Below are 21965 nucleotides of genomic sequence, written 5' to 3' on the forward strand. Positions count from 1 at the left end.
TTAATGGGGTATGTGGATACTGATTGGGCTATGTGTCTTGTTTCAAGAAGGTTTGTTACTAGATACTTTGTATATTTAGGTAAATCTATTGTTTCACGCTCCTTTACTAAATCTGAATATATGGCTCTAGGCTCTATAACGTGTGAAATTATGTGGGTGTTAAAAATTTTGTTTGATTTAGGAATAAAAGAGTTTGTGAAATTATGTGGGTGTTAAAAACTTTGTTTGATTTAGGAATAAAAGAGTTAATTCCTGTTAATGTTTGTTGTGATACTGATTCAGCCATTAAACTTTTCTTAGATCCAATTTTTTTTTATGAAAAAACTAAACACTTTGAAGTTGATTTACATTTTGTGAGAGAAAATGTTACTAATGAAATTTTGAAAATTGTTAAAACAGATTCTTCAAATCAAAATGATGATCTATTAACCAAGTCTTTGGTTAGTTCTCAACATGATTTTTTTTCTCAAAAAGGTTGGTTTAATTGATCCTTTCATAAATGATTAACTTTTCCATGTTAAGTTTGCAAAGGGGTGTTAAAATATCTTAAATTGAATGTGTGCAACCTTAACATATTATATAATTGCATGGGTGTGTTTGGTAAGTGTGTAAGGGTAAAGTTTGTTCTATATTTGTATTTTAGGTGTACTTTGTAAATATACATGAACATTTGAAATGTGGCTCTTTTTTTTTCAAAGATGTTCGGGTTTACACATAGACCTTTGTGATCCATGAGTCGGATCTTTACTTGAATATTTTTTTAGAAGAACAATATCATAGTAATATTCAACTGAAGATTACAACGACTTAATGGCTTACCTATATACATTGACACATATTCTCTCTAGAGCAAGGGTTGTTTTTTATAATTTTTTTTACACATAGATCACTCTTATATATAAAATAAAGAAGAAAGTTTTACATAAACGTAGCGGGTAAGCGAACAACAAGCTGTGCCGCAACCCCCTTTTGGATGGCAAAACTAATTCTTTTGAAAACAACATCTATTGATCTTGGAGTCATAACATTACTATACATGACCCGTTGGACTCTATTGAGTTGGACTCTATTGAGTAGCTCCACAGCTTCTGGCACAAGGAAACCGAAAGTATCAAATGCAAAGGGTATAAACGTGCATTGATTTTCCATGCACGTTGTTTTGTCACTTTGCTTGAAACAACTTTAAAGCAGCTTGCCCCACAGTGAAAACCCCACTCCCTAAACTCACAAGAGGGGAAACTCCTGTTAGATCCACGCATACATGTTTTCCTCCAACTCATCCAAATACTAAAACATCAGCTGGTTTAAGTGTTGATCTTCCTTCCAACGGGTCAGTCAGAAAATTCACAGGTGTCTCTTTCTTGGCAGAAACCCTAGCACTCCTAAATATATATTTGGAAATGCAACTTGTTTCTCCTCAATCAAATTAATTCACATACACATACACCTCTCAAGCTCTCTCGTGTTTTCTCGAACTGAAACCTCTAGGGTTTCAATTCTAAGGTTTTGTTCTATCTTGTTTTGCTCTTATTCATAAGTCTATCATTGCATGTATAGATTGGGTTGGGAGTAAATTAGGTCTTGTATAGTGAGATTTCAGTTGCAAGTAAACGAAAACAATGTGATTCTTCCATTAATAAAAGATTTGATTATGTTGGGAATATGCTTTTGACCATTTTTTTACAATATTTCCATAAATACCCTTCTCAATCATATATTTAACATTTAAGTCCGTATGATTTAAGGTCCTTCCAACTCTATTTTATCAATCTAACTCTAATGAATTTATATTTAATTTTTATCCTCATATTCATCACTATTATTTATTTATTTCAATTTTAACTTATCTATTTTTTATTATCATTTTAAATCCATTTTATGATTAAAAAATGTAGGCTAGAAGAAGGATGACACATGGACATGAATGCGTTTTTTTGTGGTGGTACATGTTTAGTTAAAGAAAAACAACTTATAACTGGAGTGTATATGGTCGTTTGTCGGTTGTTGCTCAATATCTTCAACAAAATATCTTACATCTTATGTTTCTGTTGAATTTCCCATCAAATGTATGATTTTCTTTTGAAATAAATATTGAACTTACCAATTACTAATCGTGTTAATGTATTAGTACAATTGTTGATTAGTGCTGCACAATTGTTCTTAATTTTAACAAATACTTTATTCTTAATAAATATGTTTAAACTATATGTACATTAAAATTATGACAGTATTGGGAATTATTTTTTGTTTATTTATAAAAAAGGTTAAAAACAACAATCACAACAAAATCTGCAAAAGCAATTCCTTTTTTGATCAACTTCAATCAATTTCAACGATAACACAAAAGATGTCAACAAAGTTATTATACTTCTTTTCTTTTGTCTTTTTTTTTTTTTTGGCTAACTTATTGCTAGACCAACAAGGATAGTCTCATAACATAAAAATATGGGTTGATATTTACATAAGTGTTTTTTATTATTCCAATTTAAAAAATATGTTTTAACTTTATACCTTTATCATGATTATTTCTATTTAATTAAAATAAAAAGTAGAAATGTCCAAATATTTTATTTGTAAATGGTCAAATCAAAATCATAAGAAAAAAAATAATATTTCTAAAAACAATCAATACTGATCCCTAAATAATCTAACTCAATTTCGACATACTATACCGATGAGACTTAGCATTCCCTACGCCTCGCCTCAAACTCATATAGTTAACTAATTTTATACCTGTTCAGTGGATGGTTGACCGGTGTAATAAAAAAATATTTATTTTACTTTCTTCTATATCATTATTATGTAAATTGTTACCCTGCATTGTACAATGACAAATCTACCTTGATTTTTTTTTCTTATTACCACATTGCACTTTCAAGTACGGTTGGTTAGAACCAAAAATATAATAGTGAGAGTTTAGTAGATACGGATAGTGGAATGCTAATGTCAATTCATTAAACTCTGATAGAATTCATTGCATTGTGCATTCTCAAGTTTAATAAATTTCAAAACCCTATTATGTCATTTTGATGTTCCTTGCTAGTTGATTTTATGATATTATAGTCATTAAAAAACACTATGCATTCCAGCTCATTCAACTATTGTATTAAACTACATATTATGGATGCTTTTATTGCTTCAATATGTAGCATCTTTCAAACTACAATGCTCTAATAAAAACTAATTTTAAAGTACAATGTCGTTATAAGAAAAAACAAAAATACAATGCTATAATAAAAATAAAATTAAAAAACACATTGTTATTTCTTATATTCAACTTTGTTATCATGCATTGTATAATGACAACTCTACCCAAATCCGACAAATTGTTAATATGAGTGTAAACATAGCCAAATCAAATAACCAAAATCCAATTAAACATAACCTTGTTCGGTTGATTATGTACTTATGTTTATGTTAGAGGGAAAAATAATACTAAATAACAACACTTGTTTTTTGATAATAATAATAATAATAATAATAATAATAATAATAATTAGGGCTGATCACTATTTGGATAAAACCGAAATGTCCAATTAGACAATTTGGATTGGACTATTTGGTTCGGATATTCGGATTTTTGGATTGGATTTCACCAAAACCGAATTATTATTTTGGATTTCGGATTGGTTTTGGTTTATGAAATAAGAACCGAATAGTCCAAAAAAACCGAACAATTTATTATTTATATATTTTTAATATATCTATAATTATTTATTAATTTTATAATTTATTTTTTTCAAAAAAGTTCAAAAAGGTTCACATAATAAACAATTTAATATGCATTTTCTCTTAAAAGTTTTTTATCTATTAAATATTAAATTATAATATACCTTCTTACTAGTCGTTTATAAATTTTAAATCACAACTAAATAATTTATTTTTGCTTCTTCTTTAAAATTTAGATAATATTATAATTATATGTTGTTTTAAATTGTTCTGACTTTTGAAAACCGAATTACAAAAACCAATCCAACTGAATTGTAATTGGATCGGATCGGATCGGATTTGAATTTAGTTTGGACAATTCGGATCCATATTTTGAAAACTGAAATCAATTTGGATTTACTTAATTGGATCGGATCAAACCGATCCATCCAAACGAACACCCCTAATAATAATAATAATCGTATTTTGAAAAATATTGTTTATGACTTAAGTCACATTCAAATAGTTACATTTGGTTAACTTTATTTTGTAATTTTTGTAATGTCATATCTTTGGGAAAGTTTTAACATAAGTTGTCAACTCAATAGGCCAAAAATTGAGATACAAAAGCATTGCGATTTAAGTTTATTTGATAATTAAAAACTTAAAAACATTGCATTTTAATCTTTTTTTGTTTTATCTATTAAATGAGTAGCTAAGATTGCATCTCACGGTCTCATAAATTAGATCGTTTCACATGAACCTAACCATATATATATATATATATATATATATATATATATATATATATATATATATATATATATATATATATATATATATATATATATATATATATATATATATATATATATATATATATATATATATATATATATAAGAGTTATTTGGAAAACAAAAAAACCCTAAAAATCATAAAAATGCATAAAAAAATACCTAGACATTACAAAACTTTTTTTGAATTTTTTATCAAAAAATCGTAGCCTTTTTGACAATTTCGCTGAAAAAACAATAAAAAATCAAAAAAAAAAATTGAATTTTTTGTTAAAAAAAATTTCAGAAAATTTTTCAGCGATTTTATGTTAAAAGATGCGCTTTTTTGATAAAAAATTCAAAAAAAAAAGCTTTGTGATCTCTAAGTATTTTTTTTATGCATTTTTATGATTTTTAGGGCTTTTTTTCCATAGAACCTAAACCTATATATACTAACCGTTTACCCGCGCTAAGCGAAGGGTACAAATAGTCTTTTTTTTTCAAATTATTTTGCTATAGGACATTAGTTCTTTCCGGCCCATATCCAAGATATTGTTGAATTTAGTAACAAACCAAAAATAACAATGAGAATAGTGCATGATACAACCATTTGTTTAACTGATAATTACTTTATTTTCTCTTTTTAATACAGTTTTAATTCTTATTAATCAATTTCAATAACAACATAATTCATAAAAAAAATATATATATATAAACCAATAGTGCCATTGTTTTTATTCTCATGTCAAAAACACAAACAACCATTGATAAAAGAAATATACATGAACAAATTAATCGTCAAATGGATAGGAAATTTGAAAGACCCTAATATTGTATTGGATTTCATCGGTGATATGATTTTAAGAAATGTCTCTACAAATCAGATATTTAGTTCACATGAAAAAAAAAACATATTAAAAGACCACTATACAAACACTTTGTTTTAGATGCGTTTCATCTGCACAACATTTAAGAAACAAAACTATTAAACATTATAAACATCAAAATATTGAAAAAATAAATCGCTTCTGCAAAAAGTACTTATTCCACCGTTTCTTGGGATTACTGATTTTGTAAGTGGATGTATGACATAACTTTACATTCTTCCCCACGCTACTGATGATGTACTTTATGACATCATTTGCAAGATTAATGTCGGACTTAATAATTATAGGAACTACCATTTTCTTTACCTATATGAGCCACATCAATCAATGAATGTTACCTTCAACCATACAAATATCAGACTTCTAAGAAAGAATTTGGAAGTTTTCTAGACACATTAAATACAATGAAGATATCTATGAGGGTATCCTAGTAATTTCCCATGATTTACTCATTTAAAAGAATTATATTCAACGTCAAAACTTGTCGTGTGTGTGATTTGGGGGGGGGGGGGGGGGGGGGGGGGGGGGGGGGTGCAGGATGTGACTGTTTCGGTTTTAGGAATTACCACTTCTCTTTCAATCTAAAAGATAATAATAAATCATTGAAAATTAAATAGATTTGTAGAAATTTTAAAGAATTATTTTGGGTTTACCTATTGCAAGCCAGATACACAAGCACTATGACCTTTGAACATGCATAAGGAACATTACCGTCATCTTCTTCTCGCTATATATCTTACTGTTAACTTTATCTTTAGTGGAAGCTGGTTGCTGAAATATGAATATGAACATTATAAAAATATCAAAAAAAGTCAAGATTCAAATGGATGAAGAAGTCTAACCTAAATGGACACGGAATAAACCTGGAGTGCTCTAATTTATGCTACCATCTAACAACAAAAAAGGAAATTTGAATTTTTTTTTTCTATAACTTTTGGTAAATTGAATTCCATTGTTATATCTACAGATCTACCCATTTATGACAACATAATTTCTTTTCTTCAAAAGCTTAAGATTTAAAAATGAAGGCTTAAATAGAAAGAAACAAAAGTAGGATGCTATAATAAACAAATCAACAAAAATATATTGTTGTTTCTTACATTAAATACGAGGGATAAATGCAAGAAAGAGAAACATACTTTTATTTATATGTGTATTAAAGTATCCTACTTCCATTTCTTTTTAGTACAATTATAGTGTTATAGTTGCAATTTAGTTCTTATTATAAAACGAAAGTATGATGCAATTATAAACACATCCACAGAAATAAACCATTATTTCTTACATTTAACGCTATATGGTAATCAATAAACATTTGTACCTTTCATGTGGGTTTATAAAAATGATAACTTCAACAAAAACCCTGATCATCCTTGATGCCAAATATGTCCATAACCACGAAAGCTAAGATAATTTCTGACTAATCAGAAAATAAAAAATTGCATTAGTTGACATTAACTGAAAAAGAGCAATAAAGTAAAAACAAATACCCATTGCTTACATATTCCAAATTGGATCAAACGAACTCAATATTCTAAAAAGCTATGAACTTTTTAGCTTTTAAAATTTAATATCCCCTAGAGATTTGATAAGGGTTAGTAATTTATTTACACATATTAATTTTAATTTAATGTCTTATAAGACCATCCATTATACTCTCCACGACAACGGTCGTGGAGAGCTTCCAAGTCAGCCACCTCAGGCCACCATGAACCACCGGTATACTCACCACCACCGGAAAGAAAAGAGAGAAGAGAAATACAGAAGAGAGAGAAGAGGAAGCTGGGAGAGAAGAAGACGACTATTGTTCGTTTACACTCGTGATGCCCACCACGAAACACCACGAAAAACCTCAACCACGAACGGCCGGGCTGGTGTGCACGGCCGTTGTTCGTTGCCACCTCAACCACGGATCCGTTCGTGGAGAGCATACCGGTAGGCCTAAGGACTGAAGTAGTGTTTGCTAAGCTGATTTTGTCTCTTCCAGTCAAGCTATTTCTGAGAACTATACTCATTAACCTAAAAAAAATACAAAAGGTCGAGATAATAACATATTTCATATCTAGAGTCCAAATTAATCTCAATAAATAAAATACACAATTATTTTTAGTTTTATATTGTCTTCCCCTTTCAAGCAAACTCTCTATTTCCTGTACACATAATACACAAGTTTATAAGGACATTTTCGTCAAAAAATAGGTTGTATGAGTAATAGCAGTTTTTTACCCTCTCATGGAGTATGTCAACCAATCTAAGAAATAACACATACAAGATAGCATATAAACAGAAAAGAGCAGCAACGATGTCTATGATTTTAGAAAGAAAAGCAGTTGTGTAGCAGGTTGCCGACCGATATAATTATGTACCCCAAAAATGTGCCCCGCTTCATAGAGATATAATCATGCTTGCTCTGAACTCTGAATTGCACCAGTTCTCCTCTAACATCCTGAAAGATGAACATAAACGGTGTGAACTTTACAAATTAAAGAAAAGAATCACCATATGGTTTCATTCAAAAACCCAAACACACCTTAACCTAGAAAATCGTTTTTTTTTAGGAAATGAGGGCTTTTTTTACCTTTGTCAAGACTACGAGGTAAGAATTTAGCACCATTGTCTCTAATGAAAAGAAGCAAGAGGGAGCAGAGGCCCTCCTTCAACTGGATCACTCAAAACGATAAAATAACGAAATCAGAGAATCTATGAATTCTACTTCAACTATATTTGTTGGAAAAGGTATACAACAGATCGTAGATCTAGGTGATAAACATGATGATGGGAGAGAGAGAGAGAGAGAGAGAGAGAGAGAGAGAGAGAGATGACTCTTTTATCCAACAAAGTCATCAATACAAACCCGGTAAACAAAAGAAAGTGATGGTGGTAGCGTTGTGGTGAGGCTATGGTTCCAAGAGGTACGGTGGTGATTATTGTAGTGGTGACTGACTCGACGTTAGAGAGAGAGAGAGAGAGAGAGAGAGAGAGAGAGTTGAGGGGGGGATGAGAAGAAACAAGTGGTCGTCGATTGAAGGGTGTGCGACAACCTAGCTCGTCATGAGAAAGAAAGTACAAAGGAAAGAAAGGAGTAAGTAGCATTGTAGGGCAAAAGAAAGGGCGATATAATGGGCGATATAGTTGGTAGTGGGAAGGTTGTTGAACAGGATAGGGAATGGGACCGAGTTAACAGGGGTCGAGGTTTTAACAAGTATTTTGACCAAGTAATACCTTTATGTTTTCAATGCATAAAATGCTTGTATATCTTGTAATATGAGTTGCACCTCTTAAAATTCAGCAAAACATGTTAAATGCTTATTAAGGTATATATATATATATATATATATATATATATATATATATATATATATATATATATATATAATCGAAACTAATTAACAATTGGAACATATGTTCTGCCGTCAAAACTGTACCACTTCCGTGTTTTGGGCCAAATGTTGTGAGCCGTGTGGGCCACTTCCACATTTTTGGATTGAATAGTGGTGCGTAGATATATTTCGGTACCCAGATGGTTGGATGCATAATCAAATCGTGAGGCCTAGACACTTCCACTGTGCAGCATAAAATCAAGTTGAAAAATCATTTTTTTATTCTTTTTCGGACTCAATCATTAAAGGCATCTCACTGGTTTTTTTTTCTTCTTTTAATATTATTATCATAATCTTGTATGTATTTTTCAATATTATTAATAATAATAATTTTTTTTTCATTTATACGAATCTAGACATACTAATTTTTTTACGTTGTTTTTCTTTTACTTTTTTTTTTCGTTTTTCTTCGATTGTCGGATTTAAAATTTTTAAATTTGTTTTGGATCTTAATAATTAAAGATAACTAGAAAGGTAACCCCCGCGTTGTGGGGGTCGGAAGGTGTTGCTTTTGTGTGGAAGTATATTACATTGTTCTAATTGGTAAATACAATAAAGTATGTTGCTATTGTGTACGTTCTGCCCATTTACAAACACACAAATATGTTGCACTATGCTATAATATAATGACCCCTTTGTGTTGCAAAGCAAATAGCAAGTGCGGCAGCAACAATTATTAATAAAGTTTTTGTAACAACACCTCTTTACCAAAGTACAACTCCAAATGACGATTTTGACTTTTTGATTATAATGTGGTTGCGTTTTGTCTATGAAACCAATTTTGTAGTCAAGGTTGTTGTTCGTTATGTGAAGCATATAATCAAACCAGGGCCACCATTCCCAACTCAAGAGCTTACACCCTTCAATATCAAAATAACCAAAATTATGTAATGGAAACGGAATGCGCTATTCCATCCCTTATGTGATTCCTACATACCAAACTTTACCTTTTAAATAAGTTGACAGCCATACATTTGAAGAGTAAGTGTCAAAATATGTCCCAATAGCTTTCCAGCCAATTCTCTCCTTTGTCCATGCATTCCATGGTCAAAGAACTGAAACAATAACAATCGATCAAAAAAACTGTAAAAAAAGCATATTTCGTGTTGCAATCAATCATCCACTGAATAGAGTAAAGCCTATGACTATGCATGTTTCTGTTAACAATAGGCTATGCCTTCTTCTAATCTGTCTGTATAAAGGGAAGAATTGCCCAATAATCTCATCTTCCTCTACTCTGATGCCACACAAAAAAAGTATTAAAAATATATATTATGTACGGTAATATATTAACATAAGTATACCATTACCCTACCATGACATAAAAACACAAATCAAAATTTTTTTAATTTATTAAAGCTAAAGCTAGAAATAGAAAAAACAAAAACTATTTATTAAAGATATTGGTTATTATCTCTACATTGCTACTTGCTTTAACTGTTTTAAAATTTCCTTCAATAGGCTTAGCAACAATAATTTCATATTGAAATTAGTATATTGTTAAAGAATTATAGTTTTGACCCTTAAAAAATAAAAATTGATTTTTTTTCTAGACAAAAGAATAATAACATTACCTTTTGGAAAACTCCCACCGGAAAGAAAAGGAAATTTATGTTCAAAATTTGGCAAAGAAAGAAAAGGAAAAGCTTTAGAATTTCTCAAAAAAGTAAAGGTTTTATCAAATTCAAATTCTGAAAAATGGCATATAATTTTTATTTTATCACAGCACTTATTCATGTAATTAAAATTCCAGATGCACAGATACACATCACATATACACACATACACATAGTACCTTCATGCATTGGACAAGCTTTAAAACAGATTCAAAGGCACTCATAAAAAAACAACTTATAATCCTATTAAAAGAGAAGATATTCTCAGGTAAGTATTTTTAGTAAAATAAAATCTATAAAATAGCTTACTTTTCAATCATGTCTGCTTGCTCTGATAAGTATCCGTGTATCTGCCGGTTTGTATGTTGTAGGATTACATCAGAGGGTTTTGTATTTGGTAGTGTAGTGGTTGGGGAGCTCATATATCGGCCACCTTCTGGACTTCTATTATTATGTTTGACTTTTTTACCATGGGAAAGCGTAATATCTGCATTTACAAAGTGTTTCTTTAGTCTATTTGGTACTACCATATGATAAAAAAAAAGTTGGCACTAACAAAATTAGAAATCTAATATTTTTGTGCTTTTCCATAATTCTTTTAATCAATTTTAGTTGTACGATTTACCAGATGGGAGGGGGTATTTTGGTCAAGTATTCACAAACCATGACGACACATATCATTAATCTAAACATTTAACATTTTTCATCTTACTTGTAACATGGATGTCAATGCACTCGAAGATTGCTTCCAAACAATGGCAATTTTGGCCCATGATGACTGCATTTTCTAGCATAAAAGAGAAATTTCTGAGAATATCACCAGGAATGTATTTTTGCATTAAACCCCTTGAAACTCTTGGGACAATCACCACTTTGTAAAGGAAACATATTTCCCCAAAGCATCCTTTCTTCAGTCCCTGCAAGATATGAAAATTGACAGAAGCTAATAATAAATTACAAACCCACTTTTAATTTAAAGTCAAAGATCTGCCAAATACTACAAATTACCTCAAGATCTGGTGGTTGAACAGGGAATCTAGCACTGACGACACCTTAAATTACTTTAATTACAGCTTTTAGATGAAAGTGTAATGCAATAATTGCTGTGCCATCATAAAACTTTGTAATGATAAGAAAGGGTATATATATGTATTGTGTATTTTTAGTCAAATGGCGAAATACCCTTGCGGGGTGGGATTTGTTAGTAAGAAAACTAAAACTTTTTATTTTTTGAAAGAAAGCTGATAAACCATATGACTACCTTTTTGTATGTTTTTAGTTGTAGTCAACACTATGGTTGTTCTTCAACCCACAACACCAGTTGAAGTATTTGAGTACTTTCATCGAACACTTGGCGTGTAATCTTTCAAACTCCACCTGAAGACAAAATTTATTTGTGCAAGGACCTAATTTTCAATTCAAATCAGTAGAACAGATATAATTTAATAAAATCACAAAGAATTAGACATTATTAGTTACCTGATCCGAGATTAAAAAACCGGACGCGGAAGAAAAGGAAGCGAGCAGCAGAACACCATCTGATTGAAAGAAGGGAGGCGGTGTGTTGTGCTCTACCACCAACGCCGGGGATTTCAAAATCCTGAAAACATTCCTAAAATCAATGCTAAAAACAAATTTGTCAAACCGGAGGCTGAAATCAAGTTACAGACTGTGGGAAGCAGTTGGAATAGGTAAGAGAAGATGGGGAACCCAAACAAAGATCTTAGCACATAAATGTATTCATAAGTGGACAGTAATAGAAGAGACAGATTTCCCTAATTAATTTTACCCATTAAAGCTTCAGAGCTAAGACAAACACCAGATTCGATGAAATGACGGAGGTTACGGGCCCATAACATCGAAGAAGCCGGCGGAATCTTCCTGGACGGCACCGATGATGCATCAATACCTTATAACCTCTGTACGTCTGAGAATGAAATCTATTTGAGGTTGATTCGATACCTGAGAAGCAGAAGGCGATGGTGGTGTCTTCTATGGCGGTCACCTGAGTTGGAGATAAACTGATCACACTTTGAAACTTAATCGAGGAAGTCGGCGAAAAACTTACATCATCTGAAGAACACACTGATTTCCCCCGACCCCGACTCCGATCCCGACTCAGAGTCAATATCGGAAGCCGATCGATCGTCGTCTTCATCGCCCGTCGTGATTTCTTTCTGGACCGACAACAGCGACACATCTACTGGCTTCACCCTCTTCCTTTGTGAGAAGAAAGTTACCTGAGGCGGTGGGTTTATGGAGAGAACGGAGAAAAGCATTTGAGGCAGTGCAAAGTACAGGGACCCATCCATTGACACGTCCAATCGACAAAACACACAAATAAACGACGCAAAGACACGTTCATATTGGTATGGAAAAATTACAAAATAGCCCCTACAAATCATAGAAATCGGCCAAATTATAAATAACCAAAGCAGAGGGACGATAGGTGGACAAATTTCAACATTTTACTGTTGAAATTTTTCACAATCTTAATATATATATATTAATAACATTTTGTTGCAAAATATATTACATCATAACATTTTATATCATATTAGCTTGCATAATATATTTAGATCATATCATTTTAATTCATAATATTTCAGATAATATTATTTTGAATCACATCAATTTTGAATCATATAAGTTTGGATCAATAATATATTCAACTAAATAAAAATTTTGTTCCTAACATATTTTGAATCAAATTATTTTGAATCATAAAAGATATAATTAAAAATTATAAAATATTTGAATCAAAATATTTTTAGATTATAACAAATAAAGAATAAAAGATCATATACATGTTCAATCATATTTTTTTAATCATTTTATTTTGGATTATAATATTAAAAAAATTGTAATCTTTTAAAATAAAGTTTAGGATCTAAACAACCTTATTTTTTTAAAATTTCTAATTCAAAAAGTTCATATTATATAATATTTATTAAATCTTCAAAATGAACTTTAATTTAGAGAATGAAAATTTTCACATCTTAAATTTGTATAAAAATTAAAATCATTTAAACAAAACGTTTTTACTCCTAACAACAATATTTTTTAATTTTATTTTACAAACTCACTAAAATAGAATTATGAATAACTCTATTATTTTTTTTTTCAAATTTGGATAAAAAAAAGTTTTCCGCTATATTTTAATAAAACTACTATTTTTTAAAATTAAAATATGGACATTTCAAAAACTTATTTTTTAAAATTTATTTGTACAATATCATACTAGTAAAGTGTGTTAGAAGTATTCCCCAAATGTTTATAATTTTAGAAAATATTTTTACTTTTTGGGTTTTTATAAACTTAAAAATTTTAAAATATTTTTTTTTCAATTTTTCATGATTATGCTTATTTTGTAGAGAATTAATTTTGAAAATTTTTGATTTTTTCAGATTTTTTTACAAAGAAAATAAAATTTTAAGGCAAAAAAACAAATTAAAGAAAGGAAAAACCCATTTAATCTCAGGCGTACACGTGGCATAGGTTGTAGTGGGTGCATATGATGTTTTGGTGAAGTACGTTAGTTTTAGAGTGTGTATTAGGCTGAAGTAAGTGGTGTCATAAAAGTTGCACTCCTTTCACTGACATTTAGGCGACACGTCAGTGACTATCACAACAATGTGGTTTTGTGTCACACCCAAGGATTGGTGTCACGCTACTTTAATTATTTTTATTTTTAAATAAATAAAAAAATTTAGTTTTAATTAAAATCAAAAGATTTCATTAATTAAAAAAAAAACATTACATTACTTAAAAAAACATGATGTTAAAAAAATCCTAGGAATTCGAAAATAAAAAAACTAGAAAGCTTAAACCTACAACTAAAAAAACACACACACGCATGTCAAATGATTAAAAACATGGAAAACGACTGCAAATTAATTATCCACGATTAACGTAACGTTTTTTCACGTTTTCCTTTATTGCCAAAAAAGTTTGAAGCGCATCCCTAGTTATATTCGACGTGTCCATCGCTAGCACTCTCATTTTGCTTTCCCTTTGTTTCCGACTCTCTCTATCCAAAGCAAGTTGCAATATCCATTCTATTTTTTTTGTCTTGCACATTATCGTCCATTTCTTTCTAGTCATCCGATTCCAGCGCTTTGTCCTTGCCTTTGTTTTTTTGTTTTGTCCCTTCCTATTGGTCGGGGGTGTGACACTTGAACGGGCTCATCTTCGTTGAGGTCGAAACCAACACGAACATCCCATGAAGTGTGTTCAGTTTCGGAAGCTCTTGAGCGTTTTGATTCACTATCGATGTGTTCGTCACTTGTTTTTAAATTTTGCCATTTTTTGTTGCCTTTGAGTAGATTCCATACTTCAAAAAACTTGAAAGTCTTCTTTTGCTCTTTTTGATAAATGTTATAAGTTGTCTTCAAAATCACTTCGTTACTTTTGTCGCTTTTCCATTGTCGTTTCATGTTGTTATATAAATCATTAAACAACATGACATCTTTGTTCATCTTTCCCCATTTTGAGTACACTTGATGTTTAGTACGATATGGTTCTAGGTTCATTCCTTGTGGAATCTAGCTCTAACGCACATCCAAAAACGATCATGTTTTTTATCCCCTCCCGTATTCACGTCCTCTAAAACGACTGAAACGTCAATCCATGATTGTGCTACTACTAACACTTCTTAAGGTTCCCACAATTTAGATTATGTCTTCTCTTTTCTTTTATTTCCTGGTTGAGATGGTTGAGTTTGTGGAACAAATTATGGTTCAGATTCGGAAATTGGTGTTTGTGGTTGTGATTGTGTTTGCGAAACAAATTTTGGTTGAGAATCAAAATCAAAAGGATCAAAATCTAGGTCAAAATGTGTTTTTGTTTGCGGAAATGGTTGCGTAGGGCGTTGTGGTTGTTGGATATGTTACGGAAAATAAGGAATCATATCTCCGTAGTGCTAGAAAGGAGGCGAATAAACTAGTTGATCGAGTGAAGGTCTTGGAGTTCTGGTTTTTCTAGTGGGTGTTTTTTTGGTTGGTGGTATTTTTGGAGGATGACATTTTTGTGGGTTTTAAAATAAAGAAGATGGTAAAATAATAAAGTTTTTATGAGTGATTTTGGTTAATATGATAAGGTATTTATAGTGTTAGTAAAAAAAATATTTTTTGTTGAATTTTGACCGTTTGCAAACGGTAATACAATTGACGAATCAAAGCAATCTGAGAAATGCTCCCTCCAAAGGCCGTAGTGCGGCCTCAACCGCACCTGGACTGTACCCAGGGGCGGTATTCATGCTTATGTGGCAAGGAGAGTGCAGCCTCAGCCGCAACCACTCAGCCTGGTCTTATACCACCTCTCTTCTCCTTTCCCATTTTACCCCCTAAATCATTTTACTCTTATAGGAAAGTGACGAAAATCCATATATAATTACAAGAAATTACACCATCTCTTTTTTTAGTTTGGGTCAAAACTTTAACCAAATCTCAATCATCCATTTAGACCATTAAATGACTAAGATTTATCCTCGCAGTCCTCATAAATTTTTGTGTCCTCACCCGATCCTCTCTCTCTCTCTCTCTCTCTCTATATATATATATATATATATATATATATATATATATAAAGGAAAGAGAGTATGCAAATAATTGTTTAGTATGTGTATGAAGAGTTTCCACCTCTCTAAAGTGGGTTTTCTTTGAATTCAATTTGGCTCCTTGTTTCTCAGAATTGATCATTGCTACTACCAATGTTCTTCTAAATTAACAGGGCTATCAACTAGTATCAGAACCAATGGTCGCTACTAAATAAGATGTTGCAACCAATAAAATATTGGATAATGTGAGGAGGCATGGAGAATAGTACAATAAGAGATTCAAAAGTAAGGGGTTATGATTCAACATCACACAAGATCATTGTTAAGTTTGAAACGTAACTGGGAAAGGATGATATAGTTGAAGAATAAATCCAAAAAGTTGTCTCAAAGAACACAGAAAAAGATGGAGTGCACCTAAACCATGGGAATAAAGTCATAGAGGAAGGGTCTAGTGGTGGTTCTAGAATGGAAGGATAAGAAACCCTTAAAGTGATTTTCATCGATCTAACACCTTGTTCACGAGTTCAACTTAACGAGGAAAAGGAAAAGGAAATGGGTGGAAGTGAGAAGAAATTAAAAGAAGTTGATGTTCCCAAATTTTCATTAGATGAAGGAAGTGGAAGAAAATGGAAGGATCACGCTCCCTCCTAACTTTACTTCTGATTTGGAAGGAATCGGAGAGAAAGAACAAAATGTTTAATTTCCTTCTCACTTCTCACCAACTCGGTGACACAAAATACAAATTTATTTTCCTTTCCTTTCCTTTCTTTTATCTCCTTACAGTCTTTTCCTTTCCTTTCTTTTCTTTGCTAAAACTCGGGAACTGGGTGCGAAGCAGAACGGGAAGGGAGGATTCGGTACTGCCAATATTCCCAACATATAGGGTTGCATGCTTTGATGCTAATATGAGATTAGGGGAAGATATGATTATAGACATCGTAAGATGAATATGTCCTCCTTCGACGGGTCTGATCCTAATAGGTGGATCCCCCAAGCTGAGTGTTATTTCGCAATTTATCAACTGATCAACGAGGAGAAGATAAAGTTTAATGTACCAAAATTTTCGAGTAAAAATTTTCACTTTATATAATTCAAAACCATTCATACATGATCTCAAAAGATGATTGACATAAGAGTATTCTCAAAACATTAGAGTAAAATCATAAATAATCATTGTGGAATAAATTTTCAGGGGATGCAGTGCGATTAATTCGGGCTCTTCCTTTTAAAACTGGAAGTACCTGAAAATGTTCAAACCACAAAACTGTAAGCACAAAGCTTAGTTAGTTCCCCAAAATACCACTTACCATGCATATATGCCAGATCAAGGTTGTGTCGGGTCTATTTCACCCCCAAGTCTATTTCAACCCATGTATCAGCAGTAAGGCTGTACCGGGTCTATTTCACCCCTGAGTCCATTTCAACTCATATGCCAGTGCAAGGCTCTATCGAGTCTATTTCACCCCCGAGTCTATTTGAACTCATATTGTAGCACCGTGAAAATTTACAACCAATTTAAACTTTTCAAAAACAACCCATATACATTAAGTTATTACAAAAAGGTTTTCAGTTTATTTATTATCAGAGTATCCCAGAAACATCAACATAAAACTGAGGACCGGTACGATCACGCCTTCGCCTTGCCACGGTCTCCGGAAGTACCTGAAACAATACACTAAAACTGTAAGCCCGAAATCTTAGTGAGTTACCCCCAAAATACCAACCACAATACCACACACATAACATATCATATCATAAACAGAACAACCATGCATATCAAGTCTACAGTGTGACTGGTCCGCCTGCACCAGGCCTTCAGTCCACCCGGTCCACTCTCTCTCCGAGTCTACAGTATGACTTGTCCGCCCGCATCAGGCCTTCAGTCCACCTGGTCCACTCTCTGAGTCTACAATATGACTGGTCTGCCCGCACCGGGCCTTCAGTCTGTCTAGTCCACTCTCCGAGCCTCGACACGTCTGGTCCGCCCTCTTGGGCCTTCAGCCTATTCGGACCACTCGTTGGGCCTTCGGTCTAATCGGTCTGCCCTGAGTATGTTGGCCTACAGCACAAAGCAGGACCCGCCTCAACCCAACCCCAGTCCAACAAACCGTGTGCACATAAACATATAATCATATAACATCTCACAACTAATCAAACTGATCCAACATATCACATAACATAGCAACATCCTAACCAAGATACCGACCTAACTGGTCACTAGCATAGCATCATCTTATATACCATGATACCGACCTTAACCAGGTCTCTAACATATACCATCCTAACTACCAGGATGCAGACATAGCAAAGCAATAAGATAACAATAACCACCCGGATTTCTATCCGATAAAGGGCCGACCTTGGTGCCTTAGACCCTGTTGATATAGCGAGGATAACTCACCTGCAACTGCGACTTGAAGAAATAAGACCACGCTGCTCCAACCACCAGCACGAACTCCACCACTGATCATTAACAAATAACCAAAACCAATAAACACCAATAATTACCAAAATATCCTTGGAAGTCAAACTGGTCAACCATTGGTCCAAGTTAAAGTCCTCAGTCAAAGTCAACCTTCCTGGTTGACCCTACTCGCCGAGTCAACTCGTCGACTCGTCGAGTTCCTTTACTCAGAACTCCCATAATACGACTCAACTCGCCGAGTCGCCCCAAGACTCGTCGAGTCCAACAACCTCAGAGTCCCATCCTGCTTAACCCACCGAGTCGTCCCTCGACTCACCGATTCGAGGCTTAACAAGAAAAGGTTATGGTTCCACGACCAGACTCCGAGAACAGACTCGCCGAGTCTAAGGCAATCTTCAACAGACTCGCCGAGTTGTTCTTCCACTCGCTGAGTCCAAAACGTGACATCTTCATTCAGACGATTTCAGGCCATTTCATTGCTTCCAATACATAGATCTGGACTCCTAGGGCCAGATTCACATGTAAAGTTTCCAACTTTACGTGCATGCAAGGCTCAACAAGCTCTAATCAAGCTACAAGGAGGTTTTGGGACAAAGATACTCTAAATCAAGCCCCATGGCTGATGCTTTAAGCTTCCATGGCTCACTATTAACCTAGATCTGAAGTTGCAACTTCAGATCTAACCTCTAAACCCGAAATGGATTCTAATCAAGCTAAAATTCCCAAAACAACAACCAAGAATGGATTTGGAAGGAGAAAACTCAAGGTAACGACTTGTTACCTCAGAAATGTGCCCAAGAAGGAGTAGATTCCGGATCTACAATGATCCCCCGATGCTAGCCTCTTGATCTTCTAACTTTCTCCTCTTAAATTCTTCTTCCAAGCTCAAACTTTAACAATGGAGGCTCACACATACTAATTACGGTTTCTGGAACTCAAATGGGCAGTAAAGAGGCTGAGGGTGGCTATAATGTGCTTTATATAGGGCAAAACTCCCGGAATTAGGGTTTTCTCCCTTCAGCACTAACTCACCGAGTCCACTTCCGACTCGCCAAGTTAGTCACTTAACACATGACCATAATCGCGACTCGACTCGTGTGACATCCCTAAAATCACAGCATGAAAAGACCGGTTTGTTTATGCTTTGCTTAAAAATCAGAGTTACATTTTAAATGAAAGTGTTGTGGAATTTGTCCCAATACAAAAATATGATAAAGATTTATCAAAAGCATTTCCATAGAAATGTATTTCATTAAAAGACTTGGGATGTCATGTTCGTACAGATCAAAAGCATAAACAGTACAATATAAGCCTTGCTACATTATTTCATATCTACAGGCCTATATCTGTAATCCCTCGTCCAGAACATCACACCTATGCTCATGCGCCACTACCTGTAATACAAGAAACTGAGTGGGTCAGGCTTGGGAGCCTGGTGAGCACATGGGGTTTTCAACCCACAATAAATAAGTTTATTAATTTCATCAATCAACAATAACCCGATTACCCGTTCCCGTTATCCTCACTTTACGTCCCTAAACATCTATCATAAGGGACCTAGCCTAAGGATCATCATTGGGACGGACACTACTGCTAAGGGGATTCCTCGGCAATAAATGTCCTAAAGGCAACCATGTGGGGGATGGAGTACACCGGTGAACACATCGTGCATAAACACCTACAGGTTGCGAGCCTGCTAGTGTTCCACTGGACTATCTAGAAGAGTCCGTGGTCGTCATCCATACTCCGCTAGATGACAGAATCAACAACATCAACATCGAGGCCTCTCATCATTTTATCACACATCACCTATTACATCTACCCATGTTTTACCACAACATTTTCGTAGATATAAAATACATATACAGTTTAAATCATTAAAAACATGTATAACAACGTAAATTACACGAATGGTCCCTGTGGTTTGGGGGAATTTGTTTTTTTTTTCTCTAATTTATTTTTTTTAACTTGGATGGCCCCTAGTGTTTATTTTTATTGCGTGTTTGGGCCATGTTTTATCTAAAAGACTATTGTGTCCTTATTAATTTATTTTTTAATTAATTTTCTTATTTATGTATTTATTTTTTACATATTAAAAAAATTAATAGACTTCACATATTTGTATCTCTTCGGATGATCTTTACTGTTTATTTTTTAATTAATTTATTTTTTAACTCGGAGGATCCCTACTATTTAATTTTGTTACGAGTTTGGTCCCTGTCTTACCTAAAAAGACTATTGTGCCTTTATTATTATTATTATTTTTAATTATGTATGTATACTTTATATATTTAAAATAAAATTAATAGACCCCACATATCTATATCTCCTTACAATCTCATATCTCATCATCCTCAACTTCTATTTATTTTCCATCTTTAGTGATATCAAAGTCTTCACCATCCCTTCTTTTTTCGGTCCTTCAACTCCATTGAATCAACACCACAACCACTAAATATGAAGAAACAGTAGGTTATGGTGTTGGTTCGCCAGAATTGAAGTACCAAAAAAAAAGAAGGATGATGAAGACGTCGATGTCACTAAAGATGGAAAAGAAATAAAATTTGGGGAGGATGAGAGATGGGATGGTGACCGGTAAGACCCAAATTAAATTTCTCAAACGTGGTTTCAGGTTTATAGTGAGGAGATACGGATATGTGGAGTCTGTTAATCTACTATAATAAATGAAGGTTTTTTTGCCACATGTCACACTCTTATTCATTTTGCCACATGTCATTTTGTGGTTATTTTGAATTAATTTATATTCCATATGTAATTTTGTGGTTTTTCTATTTTATTAAATTTCATATAGTATTTAAATTTAATAATAAATGCATATCAATTTCATTAATGGTCTTTCCTTATAACTTCAAATTTTGAAAATAAAATCTCATTAATTTGCTTTGATTATTTTATCTAAATGATTTGTTTAAATTTAAAAGAGAAAAAACAAACACTTTAATTTTAGTAATTCAATATTTTTCTCATTTTTCTTATAAATTCAAATTTCTCAAATGTTTATACATATTTAATTGTTTTACATACACCCATGTAATACATGGGGCTCACACCTAGTTTTTTTAGATAAATCAAAAATAAATACATAAATAAGAAAATTAATTAAAAAAAATAAATTAATAAGGGCACAATGGTCTTTTTAGGTAAGACAGGGACCACACGCGCAACAAAAAAACAGTCGGGATCTTCTGAATTAAATTTCTCAAAAATGGTTCGAGGTTTATGGTGAGGAGATACAGATATGTGGGGTCTATTAATTTTTTTTAAATATATAAAAAATAAATACATAAATAAGAAAATTAATTAAAAAATAAATTAATAAGGGCAAAATAGTCTTTTTTTTAGGTAAGCAGGGACCAAACGCGCAAAAAAAATAAACAGTAAGGACCATCCGAATTAAAAAAATAAGTTAGGGACCAAAAACACAAATTCCTCCAAACCACAGGGACCATTCATGTAATTTATTTTTACTTTTCGTTTTATTCATATTTGGGTAACTATTTATTTTGTACACATCTAGGTAACGAACTTGTTGAAAGTACACATCTAGGATTTAACCTGCTATAGCAGGTCATATGTGAACACTTCCAACAAGTTTGTTATCTAGATATATACAAAAAAAAGATAGTTACCTATATGTGAACATACCGAAAAATTAAT

General features: G+C 32.7%; 1 long non-coding RNA gene across 22 annotated transcripts; it reads right to left on the bottom strand.

Annotated features, from left to right (window-relative positions):
• Positions 1-5236: 5236 nt before the first annotated feature.
• LOC111916754 (uncharacterized) lies at positions 5237-12630 on the bottom strand. Of its 22 annotated transcripts, none has more exons than XR_006188156.2 (12): positions 12374-12630; positions 12268-12310; positions 12095-12186; positions 11785-11905; positions 11314-11682; positions 11018-11222; positions 10615-10792; positions 9637-9744; positions 7888-9549; positions 6631-7755; positions 5963-6080; positions 5237-5380 (listed from the first exon to the last, which is right to left on the bottom strand). It is a non-coding gene; the product is annotated as an uncharacterized LOC111916754 (long non-coding RNA). The 22 variants fall into 22 exon arrangements; XR_002858629.3 differs by having other exon boundaries at positions 5237-5615; XR_002858628.3 differs by having other exon boundaries at positions 5237-5615; positions 6152-7755.
• Positions 12631-21965: the final 9335 nt, after the last annotated feature.

This window comes from Lactuca sativa, chromosome 1 (assembly GCF_002870075.4).
Source record: "Lactuca sativa cultivar Salinas chromosome 1, Lsat_Salinas_v11, whole genome shotgun sequence".
In the NCBI taxonomy this organism is placed as follows: Eukaryota; Viridiplantae; Streptophyta; class Magnoliopsida; order Asterales; family Asteraceae; genus Lactuca; species Lactuca sativa.